Source organism: Rhipicephalus microplus, chromosome X (assembly GCF_043290135.1).
Source record: "Rhipicephalus microplus isolate Deutch F79 chromosome X, USDA_Rmic, whole genome shotgun sequence".
In the NCBI taxonomy this organism is placed as follows: Eukaryota; Metazoa; Arthropoda; class Arachnida; order Ixodida; family Ixodidae; genus Rhipicephalus; species Rhipicephalus microplus.
The window spans coordinates 447,471,741-447,494,396 of NC_134710.1; the positions used below are offsets into that span (position 1 = coordinate 447,471,741).

Consider the following 22,656-nt stretch of genomic DNA (forward strand, 5'->3'; position numbering starts at 1 on the left):
GGATGAAGAACGCCAGTCTCGGAAAAGGATTGGCCTACCGCTGCATATTACACAAAAGTGTTTGACTTTGACGCGTCGGTAAAGAACTCAGGACATGTGTATTTATGTTGTAGTTCTAGGAAGTATGTATGTATGTGTGCAAGTGATGCGTGCTTTGTGACTTCAACAAAAGAGCCATCACAGTCTATAAGCTGCCACTGCCACAGTGGCAAATATATTGCAGGAGCCATCAAACAGTGTTCGCGAAGAGGCACACCTGTTTCTTCGGCCAGGCCCCTTACACGGAGCGCGTAGGGCTGCCTAAATGAAGGACGGTTCTCGAAAGAGCAAAAACAAGACAAATCATTATTGTGAAATGGGAAGGGTGTTTCTTCTCTGCCTTCACCTTCAAAAAGTACAAAAAGGCCAGGAGACATCTTTGTAGCTCGAGCGACCATTCATTCAAATCCACGTAGAAGCTCTCCACAGGGCTAGTTCGGAAAGCCCCCGCAGAGAGGCGAATTTCATTGATGTAAGATAACATGTGCGTACAAAGTGTGCAAAGGTTTTAAGTGTATTAAAATCAGGTTATTTCAGAGAAAAAGTAAATAGCCATTACAAAAATTTTGAATGTGATACGTACCTGCAAAGTGATAGAGCTTGTTTAATCCATCTCCGTGATGCAACCTTGCGCAAGGTGCTCCACTTTTTGCACAAAACTTCCTATTAGCGATTTCATTTCAGGATGAGATTGTCCATACCCAAGTGTGGTTGTAATCCCACGTATGTTGCGATGATGAGGTGCTAGCTCAATTATTATCACTTAGGCTGGCCAGATAGCATACTTCAATTAGTTAAAGAGCAGATTTCCGTCGGAGTTGATTATCAGGCTCAGGTCATGTTTGATTAGCATTTATCGTATGGCCCGGTAGCTCTTTTTGTCCGTCATATTCCCAATTCCAACTGTTTTGCTCCCTGTGCAGCAGTCATCGATCTGATAACTCTTTCTCGTAGCACAAGCGCGAGTTCCTGTGTTAAATGTATGGAAACCAATCGTTGGCGCAGCGGAAGGCTGATATAAAAGTGTCCATCACGAAGCATAAGCCTATCACTGTACGCTTTAGAACACGCTCTGCACCTGTCTCGAGTATTATTCCTTTCAGTCAGAATGCCCGACGTCTCGAAGACGAGAGACTTACAGTCACTACAATAGAAATGGTACATTGCTGCATCGATGCTAATACCAGCATTTTTTCTGAACAGAAACTTTGTTACCAGTAAATCACTTCTCAAAAAATAAGCAAGTAGCCTCAGCAGTGCATCTCCGCTTTTTACGGAAGTGAGTATTTTATCACGAAGTTCACAGCCAGCGCTTATAAGTCGCTAGGACTGAGCTGCAGTTCATATTTGAACTTTCCACTTTATTTTAAATAACAACGTACAGTAAAGAGAAACATGTTAGCAACATCTGGATTTTTAGAAGATTGCTAGTATGGATACATGCAATTATAACGTACATAAATTAGATGCAGGAGATATAGTTGTATATTGAAGGACATTTTAGTTTAACATGCAGATTGTTTTGATAAACGTATTACTTTTACACAGATTCCGAACACATTGAAGAAAAATCCAACCTATATACTAAACTTTGAACACGTTTTTGCTGTGCATACCTAACATATAGATCTAATATTTCTGTACATCTGGTAATAACATTCCTAGTTAGCATACAAAACATTAGTTTTTGATCATTTCATTTTGCATAATTTCACGAAATTTATTAGTACTCAACCAGATATCTTTGTAATGACGTTGGAGCATTAATGTGTCTTCTTGCGCTGGCTCTACCTGCAGCGTAAGATCCCTCTCTTTTGCAGGTGATGCTGAAGGCACAGAGTCTTCGTGGGACCCCAAATACGCGTGCCGTGAGCTAGAATTTGTCAAAGAGACGGAGCATGCAGCGTCTTGAAAGGTGGCCTGCTGTAACACAGTCTGAATTTCGTTTAGTCTTTGCCTTGTAGTGTAGGGAAGGTCACTGACCACACCTCCAGGATCGAGATGACGTTTATGAGGCTTCATATCACACAACTGCTTGGAAACGCAACGTTGTTCACCAGCACACTTTGCACAACACCACACGCGAATAGTAAGTCAACACACGCTACAGCTCTAAGCTGCAGCTTTGCTTGGCTGTTTCGCGCAAGGTTACGGTAGCAATGACATATTTTGACATATGCACTCCCATGCACAAAGGTGGCATTTTATTTATGCTGGCTGGTGATTTTCAATATATTACACGTATAAACAACCCAGAACAACAATATGTACTTTTAGTTCGATGAGGCATAATTTAATAAAGTGCGTCATTTGAAGGGGTGACCACGTGCTCACGTAATGCATCATTCACCTTTTGCTCAAAATTATAATCTTTATTTGTTGGTGGTGGACTTCTTCTTCTTCATATTATTATTATTATTACTATTATTATTATAATTCCCTTCAAGTGATTTTCCGGTAGAAGGTGATGTTAAACGTAAGTTTTAACGGATATCTTCGCATAACGCTACCCCATAAGCACCTGTATTCTTGAAATATCTTAGCGAAGTGTCGAGGTAGCTTCGCAAAGCAGCTGACAAGTTCGACAGAAAGGAGTTAAGGTATTTGAGCAGCCGTACTTTTATTACCCTGTGTTGTGGCTAAAGTACACTTGAAAAAACTGACGTGTTTGCGAAATGTTGCAAAAAAATATAAAACACATCAGCAGGCGTTCCGCAACGGTACGTGTTTGAGAGCTACAAAGCTGCACTACGTTGGATCACAGTTCCACGCTAGGCATCGTCATTTTTATAGCTTAAATATAAATTCTGAACAGTTCTTAGATTGATTCTTTTTTACTTTTAACGTAATTAACGCCATACTTGTACATACCTTTCTCTGTAGAATGAAGAGAAAAGCTAGAAAATAAAAAAACAGCTGAAGGGTGCTAATTCCTAAAATACTGCAGATACGAATTCCAATGACGATGATGATGACGATGATGATGAGCGTAAGCCCCGCACAAGCAAAAACATGATCATAAGGAAGTATGCAACTATCCTGACATCTACTTTTCATACAGATGAATAGGCATTGCCTTGTGAACTGGCTTTACCTACAGTTTTCTTATTTTATTCTGGGAATTACAAAAGCGCTAAATTGCGAAAGTTTGTCTCAATCAGAGGCGTACTGCAAAATCCTGGCCATGAATGTGTCATATGTGCAAAAAAAAATGCAAAGGGGATTCTTATAACCAATCAAGCGGCCGAAGCCCTGCAAATGTCCTCTGTACAATTTTCTCTTGATAATGTTTTAATTGAAATTTTCAGAGCCCAAAGAAACGATTCTGGAACAGTGATGTGTTGTCGTCAGATGACCATTAATCGTAAGTGGCACGTTCAGAGCTCCAGAGAGAGGTTAAAGAGAAAAAAATGTTTAAGAAAAGAGCCGAGAGGCTTGAAGAACAAATTGGTATTTTGCAGCAGCAGCTGCAGTCGTTGGAGCGTTGCTTTGAGGGCGAAATTTTTCGAGGTAAAAAAAAAACAGTTCCAGCCTTAACATTATCAATTATACCGTCAAAAATATGTAAAATGCACATTCGACATGAAATATATTGTGTACTTTTTAAACTAACACACTTACAGTGTAATAAATATCAGCTCTGCCCTAAGTATAACAATATAACTGGCTTATATTATTGGAGCAGAAGCCATTCAGATTTGTGGCCGTAGCATGAAAGATTACTTTTTTTTATTTTTTAAGTGCAAAGCCTAAAATTATCACTGCTTAATTATCAATTATGCGCCTTGATTGATTGATTGATATGTGGGGTTTAACGTCCCAAAACCACCATATGATTATGAGAGACGCCGTAGAGGAGGGCTCCGGAAATTTCGACCACCTGGGCTTCTTTAACGTGCACCCAAATCTGAGCACAGGGGCCTACAACATTTCCGACTCCATCGGAAATGCAGCCGCCGCAGCCGGGATTTGAACCCACAACCTGCGGGTCAGCAGCCGAGTACCTTAGCCACTAGACCACCGCGGCGGGGCTCAATCATGCGCCTTAACAATGACTTGTTTTTAGGAGGAGTTGTGCGTCACTTCCAATTCTATTTATAAACTTTCTTCTTCTAGCAGAATGAATGTGGGCAACACAAGTCCGAGAAGCAAACCATGTCAAGATTGGTGAGTTGTTTCAAGTACTTTCAAGTTTCTAGGTTCCAAAGCAGGTGCGGGAATACTGTTCAACAATTGAAAACCACTTCAATTCAGAAAACTCGACTTTTGTCAAAAAAGTTATTTACATAAAATGTGGTATGTAACAGGAAACGTTTTTGCATTTCGCATTTATTTGTGGCCGAAGCAATTTTTTTCAATATTCGGCAAGTTTAAATTAAACTACCTTACTGCAGAAGTCCTCTCACCAAGAGCAGAAGCGCCGGTGGCAGCCACTGAAATGATAACTGGCAAAAAAGGTGAGTGCATGCTCCAAGCTCTCTCATAGGAAGCTGAAAACGCACCAAATTAGTTTTCAACTAGTTATTCGTATCAATATGTGCTTTGTCACAAAGGGCAATCTGAATCGCTGTTCGTTTCGTAACATTGGAAAGTTTCACACCCTATAATTTCACAGGAGCTGTAATGTAACCGTTTGGCAAAACTATATAAATATCTTTTTTACAGGAATTAAGTGGCATTCCTTTTGTTATGTTGAGGCAGTGTGAACGCCCATTGATAGTAGAAATAAATACGGTGCTTTTGAATCTTGCAGGGAGACTGTATAAATCAGTGTGGTTACATGGATGCTTGCATGTGCACAAATATACGTTTAAGGGCACGGTCATTAAGTTAGCCACCACGGCTTGTCAAGAGTCTGCATTTCTACTTGTTGCTGTAGAGACCATGAAGACTAGTTTTAAGAACTAAACGTGGTGACACTGAAGCAGTAAAGCCATCTATAATGCTGTTGTTGATTGCTCCATCAGAAAGTAACAATGCTTTTCAGAAGTAGGTTTAAAATTACTATTTTTACTTCATTCTGTGCCAGTGTCAAATTGTAATTTTGAAGTTTCAAGCGGCATGATGACTGTCAGAATAACGTTCCATCATTTTAGTTTGCATCGATAGCCCATGACACAATTTGAACGATTGTTGAGTATTTTGCAGCTGGGCCAAGTGATTATAATCAGTAAGAGAAACTCTGCACTGTGGCGTCCCAACTCGACTCAGTGCAGTTTCAGGCATTCAAACTTTCTGTGAGTGTGAACGTTACCAACTGAAAAATTCTGCTTTTATTCAATTAGTATACCCTTTTACATTACAGACGATCCTATTGACGATGGCACAGAGGTCGACAAAAATTATTGCATAACAGGTATACTTCTCCTCGTATTTCTGAAGCGATGAGTTTTCAAACATGAAAATTTACTATTTACTTATGGTTCCTGTAGGTAGCTCTATTGGGCCAGATTGAATTTGCAAGTGCATAGAGGTTTATCAGTGCAGCAAAAATTGTATATACAAGTATGTTATCCTATGTGGCAGCTTAGCTGTAATGCAAATTGCAGTGTTTTCACACATGTTGTAGTATCCCCATTTTACATTGAATTGATCGTATTGGTATAGGTAGGGTAAGTAAGTTTACATCCTCTTAGTATAGGTATGATAAGTCAGTTTACAAAACTTCTTGACCTTCATAAAGTGAATGTAAAAGCTTAAATTTGCAGTGTTTTGCGAAAAATGTGCCATGGCGATGCAGCCTGCTTTGCCTTCCCGTTTGTGTATACAGTACACGCTATACTGTAATTTGAAAAGAGAAACTGATGACGCACAGACTTTGGCAAGCTTTTTAGAAATTCTGGCAATTTGAGTGATATAGTATTTGACCCCGTTGTCGTAGAAGTAGCATTGTGTAGGCTATAATATCATGAGTGGGGTCATCTAATTTAAAAGGCACGATTTAGAAACTTGCTACCGTTCGTTTTTTGTGATCTCATCTCACTTGTTCTACGATGATTTTAGATTTATGTTTAGCACTTGCAATTATGTCACATTTACAAATAAATGATCTTGATGCCAAGCTTCTCTCACATTACCTTTGCACACATTGAGAGACCCTATAGTGACAGTAATTGAAATCTGCTTTCTTTCTTATCTAGTGCCTGACGCATACTTTCACACCTCCCTGATGCATCAGTGAGTAACCTAGACATTAACCTTACATTACTGTTAGTGTAAGGTTGTAAAAAATTTAGCAAGTTCGTTTTTCAACCGCCCATAAACGTATTGGTAACAGTCATACTGAAGTAATAATATATGTACTACCTTAATGAAACAGCCCATGAGCCTTAGGGATGGGACGTGTACGTCAGTAGTTGCCCTTTTACTTATAATGAAAGTGATTACTTAGTAACTCAATTAGAATGACTTGATACGTACTTTGTACATTCGAGTGATTTTCCTATATAAATCTTTCTGTCTTTTTTCAGGCAATAAGAGTGCTCTGTATCAAACTTCATTTTCTACAGTTTGAAAATGTGTTCCTCTTATTCTTGGCATTACTTAGTTTCATGACTGTGTGTGTTCTTTTTTATGGTTCTTTTATTGTAGTTTAACCTCTCAAAGGGCTCATCATAACTGCCAGCCAGGCGGCAAAGGTGCTGAATAACAAAACGGCTACCTTGGTGTGCAAGAACACCGCCCGGATCATCTGGGGCATGGAGCTTCTGGCAGGAAGAAGCGTGTGTGGTGTATCTGCAACAAAGGCCAGAGCCACTGGGCACTTACCAATGCAACCCCTCACACCAACAAAGGTGAACATTTTAGCAGGTATTGGAGTTGAAGAGATACATTTATTATATAAATGCTTAGATTTGGCTTTGTTTACCTGCAAAATGGACTATGTTCTTCACTTGTTTTACAGCCACAGTCCACAATTTGAGCACAATGAAAGGAGAAGACGTCACCTACACGATCTCCATCATCACGAAGGTGCTCTGGAAAAAAAATTCAAGATGCTCACAAATCTGCAAAGCGACTTGCTGCATAGAACAAGAAGACATTGTGCATAAATTTTTCTCTTGAAAATGTGAATAAACTTCTTAACTGGCTGATTTGTCATTCTTACGCATCAGCTGTGCATGCATGGCTGCTAGTGGGCACCTTGTATGGCGCAGCTGCCAGCAATTCTTCTAGTTTGAGTGTACCTTGTACCAGTTCAGACTGGTCCTACTTGAAACTGGGACTAGTGCCAGTTTCAACTGGGAAGTTGGTTCCAGTCTCTGCGGGAACGAACTCGGAATTCTACCATAAACCAGTTCAACGGGCACCAACTGGGACCACCTGATGTGTTTTCACCCGGGCAGAAATACACTTCTGGCAATGCTTGTGCTTCCGCTTACTTCAGGCATCAGATTAGGTAATGGTTAAAATGTTTCAAAGCTAAAGTGCAGAAATTTCAAGCATCGCAACACCGCTGCTTCGAGAGCGGCCTTACCCAGCGCCCCGTCCCAGCGAGAGTTAGGACCAAGTTATATATAGAGTGGTAGCGAAGGCTTCATAGAAGCCCATACCTTCAGAAAATGGTGGCTGATCATCTGGTCATGGGGCTTAGCGTCATCTCTGTAAGAAGAAAACACTTCTGGTGGAACAGATAATAAAGCGGATGTGACGCAATGGCTGGTAAACCAGTGACGTCATTTTGTGTGCACTAGCGCGAAATTTGATCCCAAATTACTTTTCATGGGCTCCTGGTTGCTAAGGGCTCGCGCTAAAGCGATCGTCGGCAAGTCATCCACGAGTGCACTTCAAGCCAACGCCAGATAATCTAACACAGACTCATGACTAAATAGTGATGTTTAGGTGTATTACCATTCACTTTGCCTCGGTTTTAGAAGAAAACCTATACTTCGAACTTTTATTCGCCGTTCATGGCATTTTCCATCAATGTATTAGGGCAACCGACCGCGTAGCAGCGTGCACACGTGATATCTGCAGCGTGGCTTATTTGTTTCCCACATTTGCAGCTTCTTTGGTATGCACACTGCTTGTTATCTTCGGTTTTACCAGGAATAAATGACGCCTAGTCTCGCCAAACTGATGACATTTTAGTTTTATTCAATGGTCATAATAACTCTAATCTATTACACTGCCAAAAATGGTCATAGAAACAAAAATCTGTGGACACTTCCTGCGGTATGTTTATCTTTTTTGCATACTACTTCAATAAATTACCGCTACGTAAGCGAATGAAGACATGCAATTTTGATCGTGATAGATATTTTGACGATACGCTCACTAATATTGCAAATAGAAGGTACTGCATGCTCAAGAAGCAAACTGGTCTGCAGGAATAATTATGGATGAAACTCCAGCAAGCAGTGAATTCTGAGTCATTGTCATTGTTTCTTTATCTAGAAGACATGGGTCACAAGGCATATGATGGTTACTAATGCATCCCTGCACAGAACATCGTTTCTGTAGCTGCCAACGAAAGAAGTCGGCGTTAAGTGTAATTCACATCGTTCCACTGCCCATTGGACACTTCACTGTAGACTTTCACCCACAATAAAATGCACCCAACAATTTTGTGCACAACAGAGAACACAAGAAAACGCATAACACCAAAACACATGAAGGGGTGTGTCTTCGCAGACGCATTTTACGAGCAGGGCTTGCCATGTATATCCATGTAGTGTAAGGGCTGCACTGAATAATATAACGCAGACAAAGGGCGCTAGAAAGAAGATTTTCTACAATGATGAAAACCATCATAAATTCGTTCTTCCTTACACCTACATATATTGTTGGAGAAAAGAAATCTTATTTGTAAATCCTATTGATTGTTCGAATTTGAATCCAACTTGTTTTTTTTTCACTATTAGTGTTTGTTCCCTTCATACACAGCCGCCCTTAAATCTCAGCTTCCATACCTTCCCATGCTGATATCGCTAGCAATAGATTCTGGACTGCTTTTCACCTGAGCATTCGCGACCTGTTTAAATGGACCTTGTTACGCCTATTGTGCCGGCCACATCGGTGTACATGTTACCGGCACTTCTTGCTTCAGCTACGCACAATTCTAAAGTGATAGAAAGACTGTAAAGTATCGTTCAGACATCAGTCAACCTAAACAAACTACTTTTTCTCGTGTGAGGTGCCCGCACAAATAGCGGTGACGATCGATGTGTCGTGCTTTCAGCAACGCAAGCTGTCACTGAAAGCTGCCGGGCGCAGTATAGCTGGTGCTTCTCTGACTCGTGTACGTACAAACACGTGATTTTCAGTTGGTAATACGGTACCCCCTAGGGAGCTAGCACGCTCGCATACTGTTTTAGCGGACTGCATTAGAATGTCCCCAGCGGTTTTTTTTTGTTGTAGGTATTGATATAAGTGACGTTATGGCCTTGCTGACATAACTTCGCTTGCGCGAGAAGTCTGCCGAAAATTCAATCCTGTGCGCACTTATGCATCAAACAAGTCATCATAAAACCTCTGTACATGTAGACCAGTAGCAAGAGCGAGAAACGGCTATTAAAGAAAAAAAATCGGCAGTAACAGCCAGCAATTTGTGGCTGCTCCTACAGTTCGATTGATATTTTTCAGAGTTAAGATGTGAATTCCTCAAAAAACTTTGTGCTCTTGCCAATATGCGCATTTTATTTGGTGCCTGCAGTCATTCGTTAGTGTCGAATAAAGACGCAATTGTTATTTTGAAAGAAATATCAAGTCTATGTTGACTGTGCGAGTTGTAAACATGAAGCAAAACGGCGTGTTTCTGGGACAGATAGTCACTTTACAGCTTGTCCAACGTGTTATAGCGTGGCGTAGTTCATTCTTTCGTCGGCACTCACACGCATCGGACGCAAGGATCATGTGCTCCGTAGGAGCGGGGTTTGCGGCACAGACTAGCCGCTGTAACAGGATGACCAAAGATCACGACAAAAGATACCAGATTATTTTGCCACCACTGCCCAAGAGACGCATCGCGCAAAACACTGTTTACACGTGGTGATGTGCGTGGCAGACCATATCATGTAGAAGATTTCCGTGACGCGCTTAGCCCTACAGGACTGCTGCCGGAGGTGTTGGCACTGGGGGTCTACGAGATATAACATGTCAGGGCTGTTACCATGAGCAACGAAGACACTACGAAACGCTCGCTGGACATGAAGAAGCTGAAAGTCAAGGGATGACGCTGCATCACTGTAGACCCTCAGGATCAGCAGGTGCGGCTGCGCCTTCATTGGCTGCTCTATGGCGTCAACGATGAAGACCTGCGGATGGTGTTGGCAGCTTTTCGAAAGGTCATACAAGTCACTCGAGAGCATTGACGCGTTCAAAGAGTCAAAAACAAGGGGTCAACCTCACGGTCTGTGCTTCTTTAGGGGTACTGACAAAAAAACTTTAACCTCATGTTTTTATGCTGCAATGTGTTGCTGGGGGCCTGTTAGTCATAGAACGACACATCGTTTGCTGCAGCACGCGACAGTAATTATTTACAGGCCCTTATTATTGATCAGTATCAGTTTTGGTTTGAGAGAGCTCCAAAAACTGGGTGCAACTGTCGCCACCTAGCGTGTGCAGCTTTTTACCACGTCAGCACACAAAACTGTGACACACTTCCGCATGGTGCGCATCAATAATTACATCCAAATAGGAAATGAAACTGCAATGTACTCAAATACAGAAATTTCTAGGCCTGTGCCACGGCCACGCACTCGCAACCAGCCACCGAGAAATATAGACTGCAGTAACAAACGCGGCGAAAAATGGCGGATATGACGTCATCATAACTTGTTTTATTGACTGCAGCGTGGTGAGGTCAGGGAAGTAGGGGGTCCCCTTCGATTGTGTCAATGGCACGATGGAGTTAAGGGCTGACGCAAATTTCAAAATTCTTTTAAAACACTTTCCCAGCTTTATGCGCTGTTGATATTTTGCAGATTATATACGAATGTTCCTGGGAATCAAACATATATGCTATCTCGGCCGTGAAATTTTGTGTCAGTGCCACTTTAAGCTCAAGAGTGGCGTGAAGGTTGAAGATCTTCCGCATTGAATCAGGGTGGCTGGTGGACTGACACTTGTGGTTGCACCTGGTTGGCCAATGCAGTGTGCGCTGCCAAAGTGCCGGCCATGTTAGAAAAGAGTGTAACGTACCCCGATGCTCGTTTTGTCGGCAGTTCGGCCACAGCGAAGATGAATGCATGCGTACGTACGCATTGATTGATATGTGGGGTTTAACGTCCCAAAACCACTATATGATTATGAGAGACGCCGTAGTGGAGGGCTCCGGAAATTTAGACCACCTGGGGTTCTTTGACGTGCACCCAAATCTGAGCTCACGGGCCTACAACATTTCCGCCTCCATCGGAAATGCAGCCGCCGCAGCCGGGATTCGAACCCGCGCCCTGCGGGTCAGCAGCCGAGTACCTTAGCCACTAGACCACCGCGGCGGGGCGCGTACGTACGCATAGGTTATTGGATCAGCTGAAGGTGAAGACACAGCAGAGTTGGTGATGGACGCGACCGAGGCTGAAGACGCGGCGAAATGGGAAGGTGACGTGGTGAACCCAGATGCCTCAGCATGTACAGCCACACGAACTGGTGGTGATAGACCAACGGCAAAAGCTGACAAGGCACCTGGGGAGGTTACTCAAGAGCCAGCTGGCCAAACCGAAGAAGGCAACACAAGCACCCCATCGAAGGAGCTCGAGCCGGTGGAATTGTCATAACAAATTTCAGGGTCGACCGAAAGTACCAGTAGTGGGACGCCGAGCAAAATACCCCAAGAGCCTTCTGCTGGACGGAGCGAGGTGTCCAGTGATGAGCATGAAGCTGGACCAAATGCGAAGGCGACTTCGTTCCGACGCAGTGGCACAAGGCTGCGTCCCTACCTGATGTCGGACAAATACAGGTCACCACTGTCCTCCAGTGGCACGGGTCCACTTGGAGGCTCCGAGGATGTCTAGGTCCGTGCTAGACGCAGAAAGTAAGCATTATGCCCCGGGCTAACTTCTTAACTGTGTAGACATGGCTTTTGTACAGAAACTTAGAGGGGCAACGCTAAATGTTCGAGGTCTGCTGCCAAGCGGAAACAGAGCCAAGTCCACAGGCTGCTCGTGGATCATGATCTGGATGTACTAGCTGTACAAGAAGCAAAAAAAAGATGGTGATGTAGAGACCCGGGGCATGGTGTTGAGGTTTACGGCGCGTTACTACACAATTGTGTGTCGAGAAATAAACACGTCTGCAGGCTGTGTCTTGTTCATTATTAAATTACCGAGTCTGGTAGTGCAAGATACTTTCTCTTGCTCGTCTGGTAGAGTGGTTTCCTGTGATTTTTTTTGTTTAATGAATGTCAGTGGCGTATTGTGAGTGTTTATGCACCAACCATTTGCAAGGAACGCTCACTTTTTTTTTTCAAAGATAAAAGAACACTTCACTTTGGAAAGAAAATTTGTATTACTTGCTGATTTTAACTGCGTCCTCAGCGGGCCAGATCAATCATACGGGTGTGCCATGTACATTAAAAGTAGTAGGACACTAGCACACATAATTGCTGAAATATAGTAAAAAGACGTGGCTGGCTGTATGGAGGAAACGCAGAAAGCGCGTTACACAGATTTTCAGGGGAATGACCATGCACGCCTTGATTGCATTTACGTGTCGCTTGAAATAATAGCCCACTATAAGACATATGCATTCTATCCAATACACTTCAGCGATTATTGTTTAGTTAAAAGTGACATGGGAGAGAAAACTAAAGGTTGAGCTTCTTATGAGAGCTGTGAAAAACTGATTTGATATGTGGATATGTGGAGAGTAACGTCCCAAAACCACCATATGATTAGGAGAGATGCCGTACCGGAGGGCTCCGGAAATTTCGACCACCTAGGGTTCTTTAACGTGCACCCAAATCTGAGTACATGGGCCTGAAACATTACCACCTGTGCTGTAGAAGATGAATTCCACTTTGATCACTGATGAATATTTCTTAGACCAGGTAATGAACTGCATCAATGAAATAAAAATGAATGACGAAGTTAAACTTGCAGAACAATGGGAAGAGTTGACGCAGCGAATGAAAATAAAAACTATTCATCAATTTTTGCACATTGACTTACGAAAGGAAAAAGAAAGAAATCGAACTCCGAATGACCTGAAAAGGACTAATTGGCTCGGAGTGCAAACAACTGAGGGACTATAATCTTTACATATGCAATATTGAACAGAAACTTGCACTGCATGACGAGAAACGCTACCGTGGTGCACTCGTTCATGCTAGGGCTAAGGCTTTAGCTGCTGGAGAGACGCCAATCAAAAGAGCGTTAGGGGTGGAAAAAACGAACGCTCAATGAAATCACCTGGAAAAATTAACAAGGATGGTCACCAAGTAACCCATACCGGCCGCTTTATGCGTATTTCTGAAGCATTTTGAAAAATATTTTGCGTGAAGACAGGTATACCTACAAATATTTAAAGCAGAATACTTGGGATGCATGCCTCCAGTGAGGGAGGAAGCAAAAAGCGCTTTGGAATGATCTATATATGCATCTGAAGTTTAACGGGCGATTGATAAGTTGAATCCCGCAAGTCTCCGGGTCCAGATGGTTTTTGTGCCAAGTGGTACAAGTGTTTCAAAAGGGAATTGTCTGCTATACTTGCAGGCGTTTTTAACGAGACATATGAGAAAAAGAAATTACCACTATCCTTTGGTGAATTACGTACCATTCTGGTTCCGAAGACAGATCATGTTGAAAAGCTCTGGCACGACACAGCGTACAGGCCAATCACGCTGACAAACGTAGACTACAAAATATTATTGAAAATTTGGCGGCTAGACTTCAGTAAGTAATAAAAAATATCGTTGGTCCACACCAAACGTGTGGAATCAAAGGTCGTTTCATAGTAACAAATGTTCATAAAATGCGGTCTGTGCTCGAGTGTGATCACGTTAGTCAAGCTCGTGTAGTCATACTCCAGCTGGATCTGGAGACAGCGTTTGATGGCGTGGCCCACGCTTTTTTGTTCGCAGTATTGGAGCACAATAATGTTCTTAAGATACACGTTAAAGAACCCCAGGTCATTCAAATTTCAGGAGCCCTCTACTACGGCGTCTCTCAATATCATATGGTGGTTTTCGGACGTTAAACTCCACATATAGATCAAGGTTGGTGAGATAAATATAGACGGCGTAGCCATGGCATATTGAGGTAGTACAAGACTAATAATCAACAAGACATTGAATCCCCTCCCCCCAATTATAATTGAGCACTCAATGCGTCAAGGTTGCCCTGTTAGTCCAGTGTTGTTTTGCATCTACAATGAAAGATTATGTCGGTCGATATTGCAGAACAACATCATTAGTGGTTTTAGAGTACCATCCTCAGAGGTCAAACTACTCGCATACGCTGATGATGTTGCGATTTGTAGTACTTCCTAGGAAGGTATAGAAAAATCAATCAGAGTTTCTAAATCTTTCGCTGAAGTTACAGGAAGCGACATAAACCGGGTTAAATGCCTCGTCTTTTGGCATGAATGTTCGCCTTCAACTAGAGAATATTTCGTAGCTTATAAATGTACAAAAACGCCAGTCGAGTACTGATGAATATTAGACGCAGCATACAAAGGAAATTAAAGAGAACGCGAAAAGATGGAATTAAACTCATCTGTTGATGTTTGCTAGGGCTACTGCGTGCAACTGGTTTTTTGTGTCTAGGCTATGTTATGTGACGCAAATGCTGCACTGTTTCCGGGTCAATGTTCTGAATTTACATCAGGTGTTTGCAATATTTATGTGGGGGCCTAACTGGGAAAGGTGCATTTGTACGAATTTGTTTGGGCGGGTGAAGTGAAGTGTGGAGGCATTAGACTAAGACATCTGCTCATCAAACAGTTATAAATTGGTTTTTCTTTTTACGCGAGACAACAGATCCTTACCTAATAACAGTGTTTCAAACAAGACTAAGTAGACTGTTGCCTGAGTTTGTTGTGAGCACTCATAATACTACAGACGCTATGCAAGAGCACATGATGGATGTCGTGGCTGGCTTGCGGTTTTTGCGTGTATGTTTTTCGACTGACTACCTGTGGTCTGTTGGAAAGAAAAAAACTGTACAAACATTTATGTGACACTATGCTCCCCATCCCACTGTACAGAGCGCTATATACAGCACAAAAAGGGTCAGAATGTACCTAAACGAGTTAAAAATGCTGACAGCTCCGAGTGCAGAAACGTTCTTTTTTAAATTACAGACTGGAACACTTCCTGTTAGAACGTTCCTAGAGGAGCGTGGGCGTTGTATGCCCTAGGGATCTCACTGTGTGTAAGAAAGGGGAAACCATTGACCACGTTTTCCTGCACTGTTGAGAAGGAGTTCTACGTATTACAAAGGACAAATAAAGAAGAGTTTCCGTTAGACCCTCAAAAAATCAGGCGTTGGGCAATAGAGAATGATGATAAATTACCTTTCGATTTTATCATAATGACTTGCACAGTCTATGGTGCTCTAAAACGGCGGAATTTCACTGTGACCCTGACAGGATACCGGAAAGAGAGTATTTTAAAGAAATTATCTCAAGGTTTCTCAAGGTAATAAGAACAGATGAATGTGTACTTTATGGTTAGAAAGAGTAGAAGCCCTACTGACCATGAAGAAATTCTAGGAAGTGATGTGCGATAGTAATTCTTGACGGCCGTGGTTAATTTTTAGTCTTCGTTGTGTATTGTAATATCTTTATATTACAACACCGTGTGTGAAGTTTAGCCTAAAATAAAGAAAAAAATGGCATGGCGTAGTTGGCAGAGTACTCGGTTGGCAAACGCAAGGTGGTGAGTTTGAATCCTGCCGGTAGATACTATTTTTTGTTATGTGAATGCGCGCTATATAACTTCTTTCACTTATATCATCATCATCAGCCTGTCTATGTCCACTGCAGTACAAACACCTCTCCATATGGAAAAAACCGAGTTGACTAGTGGAACATATGTTCCGCCAGTAAACTCGGTCGTGTGCTGGCTGTTGCCAATTATTACCAGCAAACTTCTTAATTTCATCTTCCCACCTAACCTTCTGTCTCCCCCTTATATATTTACTTATAATTGGCGAATAGACAACCCCGTTTTCACCATGTTAAGTCATATGTTCATAGAGTAACCAGTGACTCCCAGTAACATGCCACCCCAGCGTCCGAGTATCCAGCGCATTACTGGGCCTATAATCAGTAATGGCACAGGGCGCTGGGTTTTGAAAAAAGTTATCACATCGTTCATATATATATATATATATATATATATATATATATATATATATATATATATATATATTATTGGTGGCATTTAGGCCCCCCTTTTCAACCCCGTGAAGCAATTTCGCGCACAGTTATCAGCTCCTCCCAGCAAGCTGCCACCCCAGCGTCCCTGTACACAGCGCAATACTGGGCCCATATTCAGGCATGATATTGGATGCTGGTAACCAGTGGCGCTGGGTTTTGCAATAGAGATACCTTGGCATACAACTCACTACTGATCGCTCCTCTTTCGTCATCCCTGCGCAACGTTGCAGAAATGCAAGCTTGGAGTGCGCACTTTCTGGACTTGCTTCCGTGGGCGCGACGTCAGCATCATCCAGTCTACAAAAAGGACAGCGCGAGAACATCGGCTTTAGAGAGCACAGCATTTCGCTGACGAGCACGATGTCTGAAACACTTTTGCTGCTATTGCAAGTCGGTTGCAGCTCTACGTATCGTAGTGATAATAGATCCTTGTCAGTTCTACCATGCCTCCGTAAATGCCGTGCTATTTTGAACAATAGTTGGTCTTAATATTGCTGCGGATATCTGTTCACGTTGAGGAAAACCCTGACCCAAAAACTAGTGAAAATTTGCTGGAAATTCACAACAGAACGCTTTAGATAGCAAAATAGACGACATCGGGAAGGAAATTGCTCAAGGAAATGCTAAAACAGAAATAATTGCAAAGTGTGCTATCCATGCTTGATGACATAAAAGATAGAATAGATAAACTGGAGACCATCGTTCGAGAGGAAATTGACAATTTCACCAAGTATGAAAAAGGAGGCAGACAAAATAATCTTATTGTTTGGCCTCACTGAGACCGCGAATAAGTCTGCACAAGTCTTAAAGAGATGCGTTGTAAATGACATTTTTTTAGATTTCTTGGTGTAGAATTCACTACAGTGGAGATAATTTACCGGATCGGCAAAGTAAACCCGGATAAATAAAACCAGTGACCTTGAAACCTGTCTTACACTACAGCAAGTAGGGATATATATAATGATTGATACATATGTAGGGTTCAACGTCCCGAAACCACCATATATTTATGGGAGGCGCCGTAGTGAAGGGCTCCGGAAATTCTGACCACCTGGGGAGCAAGCACGGAAGAGGCCGTAAGAATTTGTCCTACTATTCCAATGAAAACACTTAAAATGGCTAAGGAATGGGTATTTCAGCAGCTATACCTAAATAAATACGAAAGGATCAAGTGGGCCCGATAATATACTAACTGTATTCCTCAGGCAACTTGCAGACTAGATGTCACATTATCAAACTACCATCTTTCAAAAATTTTATACAACGCACTTACTGCCACAAAATTGTTACACTGCATTCGTCATTCCAGTATAAAAGATCGTAAACTGGCAACAAACTACCGTCCGAAATCACAAACTTCCGTTGCTTGCAAAGTGTTTGCACACATAATAGCAAAATACATGTTTACATTTCTGAATCAGAGTGCTTTGCTGTACTCTTACTAACATGACTTCATGATGGCGCTATCAATCTTGACCCAGGTAATAGAAACAATTCGTGATTTTGTGGCTTTTATTGATATGAAACTACAGGTTTTGTGATTTGTGTGAATTTTTCAAAAGCATTTGTAAGGTACCCCATTCCATTTTTAATCACGTCATGCAGAAATAAAATGAACAGGTAATAAAATAGATTGAAGCATATTTAACATGTACGCAGGCAGTAAAACTGGATGGTTACTTATCACAACCCTTAGCTCTACTTTCGAGAGTGGCCCAAGGCTCTGTGTTGGGACCGCTAATGTTTCTGCTGTACATCAATGATATCAGTAGTGAGGCAGAAGTGGGTGTTCATGTTAAACTTTTCTCACATGACTGATCAATCTATGTCGCATTTACCAAACTAGACGACCAAGTGCAAATTCAGAACTCTTTGCAAAATTCAGATAACTGGTGTCGGAAATAAAAAATGACATTTAATTATCCTAAATATACATATACACACATCAGCAAAACAAAAAGAATCCATTCATTTTTGTACAAAATTGGTGAACACTTGTTGGTGAATAGGACCCAGTTCAAGTACCTTGGTGTAACAATTAGAAAAAAATTAACATGCAACGAGCATATAGATAACGTTTGCACGAAAGCCTAAAAATGTAAATCGATTGAGGAAGAACCTAGAAGATGCATCGCACGACGTAAAACATGTTGCATACGCAGCCATCATTTGGACATTACTAGGATATTCATCTGGGATTGGGAGTCCCCATCAAGTTTCTCTTATGAAGCTAGAAAGAATAGAGAGACTAGTGGTGCGCTTTATTTGTTCAACGTACCGAAGGAAGGAATCAGTCACATTCATCTTACGAAGATGCAACCTAGATCCTCTCGAACGACATAGAAATAAATATAGGCTAAAAAAATTGCTCCAAATAAATTACAGTCCCTTTGAAATGGATAAGCTGAAATATTTACACAATCCAGACAAAATAAATCTCCGAACTAACCTATACTGTGTCGTAAAACTATACTGAAAAAATACAGACACGTTTCGATATTTTTTTCCAGATGCCATCGAAATAGGGAACAAACTTCCAAACAATATTTTTGTTTTAAAAGAACTTACTGACTTAAAAAATTCAGCAGTAGCACATTTACGTGATTGGTAAATTTAGTTTTTTTTTCAGTGCTAAGTGATCGATGTAAGCGACTTTAGGTTCATAGCAAATATTTTTAAATATGGCAGTGAATTTTGAACTGTTCCTAATTGTTATTTTGAATGATGAATCAGCAATTAGATTAATACCAGTTTTCTTTGTGAGTTGTCAAAATATTGTACATTCTTTATGTATATCCTCTCTGTTATGACCTTCTGTGAAAGTTAACAGTATTACCATATAAATAAATACCTTAATATTAACACCCCCTACACTTTTGTTGGCATGATTGTTGGTTATTTCTCATTATACTCATACAAAATCAGCATTGCGGCGCTAAAGTCTGGCATTATTCTTTGTATCCTTGCTCTTCGCCGTAAAGTAGCTTTGCTTTCTGTATTTCATAAATTCGATCTCACATACCCGTCGCACATTTCTCATCATTCACCCTCATTTACATTCCAGTGGACTCATCAACACCAAAGTCGTTCACCTGTACGATGCTTGGACAACAGCTCATTCATCTTCCTTCTTCATGTACACGCCATATGATTAGAACGCTCTTCCCTGGCAGCACCGTGCACAACTCCAGCTAGATACTCTACAGAGATCTTGTGAAACATATGATATGATACACTGCCCCGCCACGGTGGTCTTGTGGCTAAGGTACTCGGCTGCTGACCCGCAAGTCGCGAGATCAAATCCCGGCTGTGGCGGCTGCATTTCCGATGGAGGCGGAAATGTTGTAGGCCCATGTACTCATATTTGGGTGCACGTTAAAGAACCCCAGGTGGTCAAAATTTCCGGAGCCCTCCACTACGGCGTCTCTCATAATCTAATGGTGGTTTTGGGACGTTAAACCCCACAAATCAATCAAAATCATCATATGATACACTAATTGCCAGCTCTAATATGAAACTGCAAGACATGGACCTTCAGGGTATTAGGAATAAATAAATAACAATATACAAAAATAAATGAAATACTACAAACCAGACTTTCTTCTTTTCCTGTTTGCATGCCTCGGATTCTCGGTAGATTTTTTTTTTTTTGTCGGGAAGGAGTCATGTGCTTTTGGCCTGACTGTATTTCTGTTGCCATCTCGTGTCATCCCACAAAGCCATCAATGTTTTGATCGCAGTTACTATGTCAAAAAAGCAGGAAACAGCGGAGACAATGCAAAAACTAGTAATAGGGTAGCCAACTTAAGTCAAGAACAGTAAATGCAGCCCCGAATAACTCCAGATGGGTGAAAACAATCATGGCGACGTTTTCATTCAAACGACTAAACGGAACTTTTTAATGGTGTATGTGGGTAGAAGCACAGGCCAAAAAATCATACTTGCTGAAATTAGGGCATAGGTTACTGACTTCATGGATTGTTTCATCCAGGATGACCAAGTTCACGCATCTTATGTGACGTTTCGCAAAATGACTTGATTACCAGCTTTGTAGTGACCATAAAAACAAGTACTAGATGAACATCTTATAAGTCCCAATTGTTGCAATTGAAAAATAAAATGTAGCCAATACGAAAAAAATTTTCGTGGCATGTGAAGTTCAAGCAGCTACCCTTATCAAGCCTACACTTACACATATCTGGCCAAGAGATAACACCCGTATATCAATCCTTCGTAGAAATACACACCATTGCATAATATTTGTTATTTTATCACTGGCACTGACTCTTTGGAACTGAATGACGTCGTCCTTACGCTTTTTATTATCATCTTAATCAGCTTGACTGCGCCCACGGCTGGGCAAGAGCATCTCCCATGTTCCGCAAAAAAAAAAAAAACGATCGTGTGCTTCCTGCGGCCACGTTTCACCCACAAGCTTCTTAACCTCATCTGCCCACCTAGCTTTCTGTCTTCCTTCGCGCATTGCCCCGCTCTCGAAATTCCGTGTATTACTTTCAATGACCAGAGTTTACTTCGTCTACGTGATCTATGTTCAAGTTTTTGCTTTTGATTATGACTAGGAAGTCATCAGCAGATGTTTGTTCTCTCACCTACTCTGCTTTCTTATTTTCTTTTAAGGTAACACCAATTTCCGTTTTCGCAGCTTGTTGCGTTGGCCTCAGTTTATCCTGAACCCCGTTTGTAAGCTTGCACGTTTCTGCTGCTTATATAGGCACTGGTACGATGCAGCTGCTATATACCTTCCTCTTAAGTTATGTTTGTAAATTATCAACAATAAGCTGGGAATGCCTGCCCGATGTCTTCCATTGCATTGATATTCTTTCAGTTATACAGGCCCTATAGTTCTGCTCAGCGGCAAATACATCTTCTCAGCAAAGCTATTTTTTAACCATTTCTAGTGCCTCGCCACCCACTAGAAAGCGCTGTTCTCTCCAGCAACTTTTGCATGTTACATCAGTTTTTTGGATACTAATGTTCAGACTTACTGTAGTGCTGTTCTTGATCAATTCAGCAGTTATGAGTGGTAGTGCGTTCTCCGAATCACTCATCAATATATTGTCATCAGCGATTCGAGGTGTCTAATATACTATCAATTAACTCGTACTCTTAACCCTTTTCAGTTCACGGCTCTGAAAGTAAAAGGTTTTAGGGGTCATTCTTTCCTTTCAAGATACCACTCAACTTTACTTCAGAAATCGTATTCACTTTAGTTGCTTCCGTTCTGGCATATTGCCACAAAGATGCGGATGCGGTGTGTAATTTCATTTACCAACTTAACTTTTACCACTCGGTTTTCAACGTCTATTTTACAATTATGTTAGTGAAGTGACAAATATAATATAAAATATCTATTATCTCTACACTAAGTGGGTACAGTTAGGTTGATGAAGCTGTTTGATTTGATCGCGTAGTGGCACATTCATGGCCCTATGTCTTTTACATAGGTTCTGCTCTTTTTAGTTTATTTTTTTTAATTGTTATGCATAGTTGAAGTTTTTACCGAACTATTCAAGAGGCGAAATCTTAGTGAATCACACATAGGGTGTGAGTTATGTGCTGTACTGGTGAGAAAGGAAACAATCTTGACTTTCCCGTCATAGTTTGTACCTAAAAGTGAAAAAAAAAGATCGCAAACAGTTCGCGAAATATCTGACTGGTAACGCCATTGAATTCAGAGTGCCATGGATGTGGAGTGCTTTTGATTCTACTCTACACTTTCGAATACAGTTTAAACTCAAATTCAGCAACGTATGATCTGACAAAACGGGGTCCCATGCAGCAGTATTTCTTTCCCCGAAGCTCTGCCACGTGATCAAAAGGTTTTCATAGAATTCTACAGCCTAAGTCTACTTTGGAGCTAGAATCACGTCTTACACGCCGCAATTGAGACCAAGTACACTACAACAGCAACGGTCATAACATCTTGGGTTAGGAATAATTTAGGTTAAATAGATGTAGGTTGAAATATGCCCAAAATATTCAAGTAAACGAGGCGGTCGTCATGCCGTTAAAAAAAAGTACCCAATAATGTAGTGAACCTATCAACCTTGTTGTCCGTCACAGTTGTCAAAAACAGACAACGAAGGCAAGGCTGCCTTCTATTTTAGCTTTAATGGTGACACTGATCCTACTGACGATCGTAGCCACGCAGTGTGTTGCTTTCACCGGCTTTCATTTTCAACACATTAGGCTCGGTACAAACTCAAAAAGATGGGACAGCTAGCATAGCAGTGAAAAGAAAAAGTATTACACAATACAACAAAACAGTGTCGAACC

General features: G+C 41.4%; 1 long non-coding RNA gene across 1 annotated transcript in view; it reads right to left on the bottom strand.

The window, feature by feature from the left end:
* Window positions 1-7,594: 7,594 nt before the first annotated feature.
* Window positions 7,595-22,656, bottom strand: part of LOC142777499 (uncharacterized) — a 33,927-nt gene continuing 18,865 nt past the window's right edge. The window contains exons 2-3 of the long non-coding RNA XR_012888139.1: window positions 16,548-16,656; window positions 7,595-7,641 (exon numbers count right to left, since the gene is read on the bottom strand). This is a non-coding gene — a long non-coding RNA (uncharacterized LOC142777499). The remainder of the gene's footprint in view (window positions 7,642-16,547; window positions 16,657-22,656) is intronic.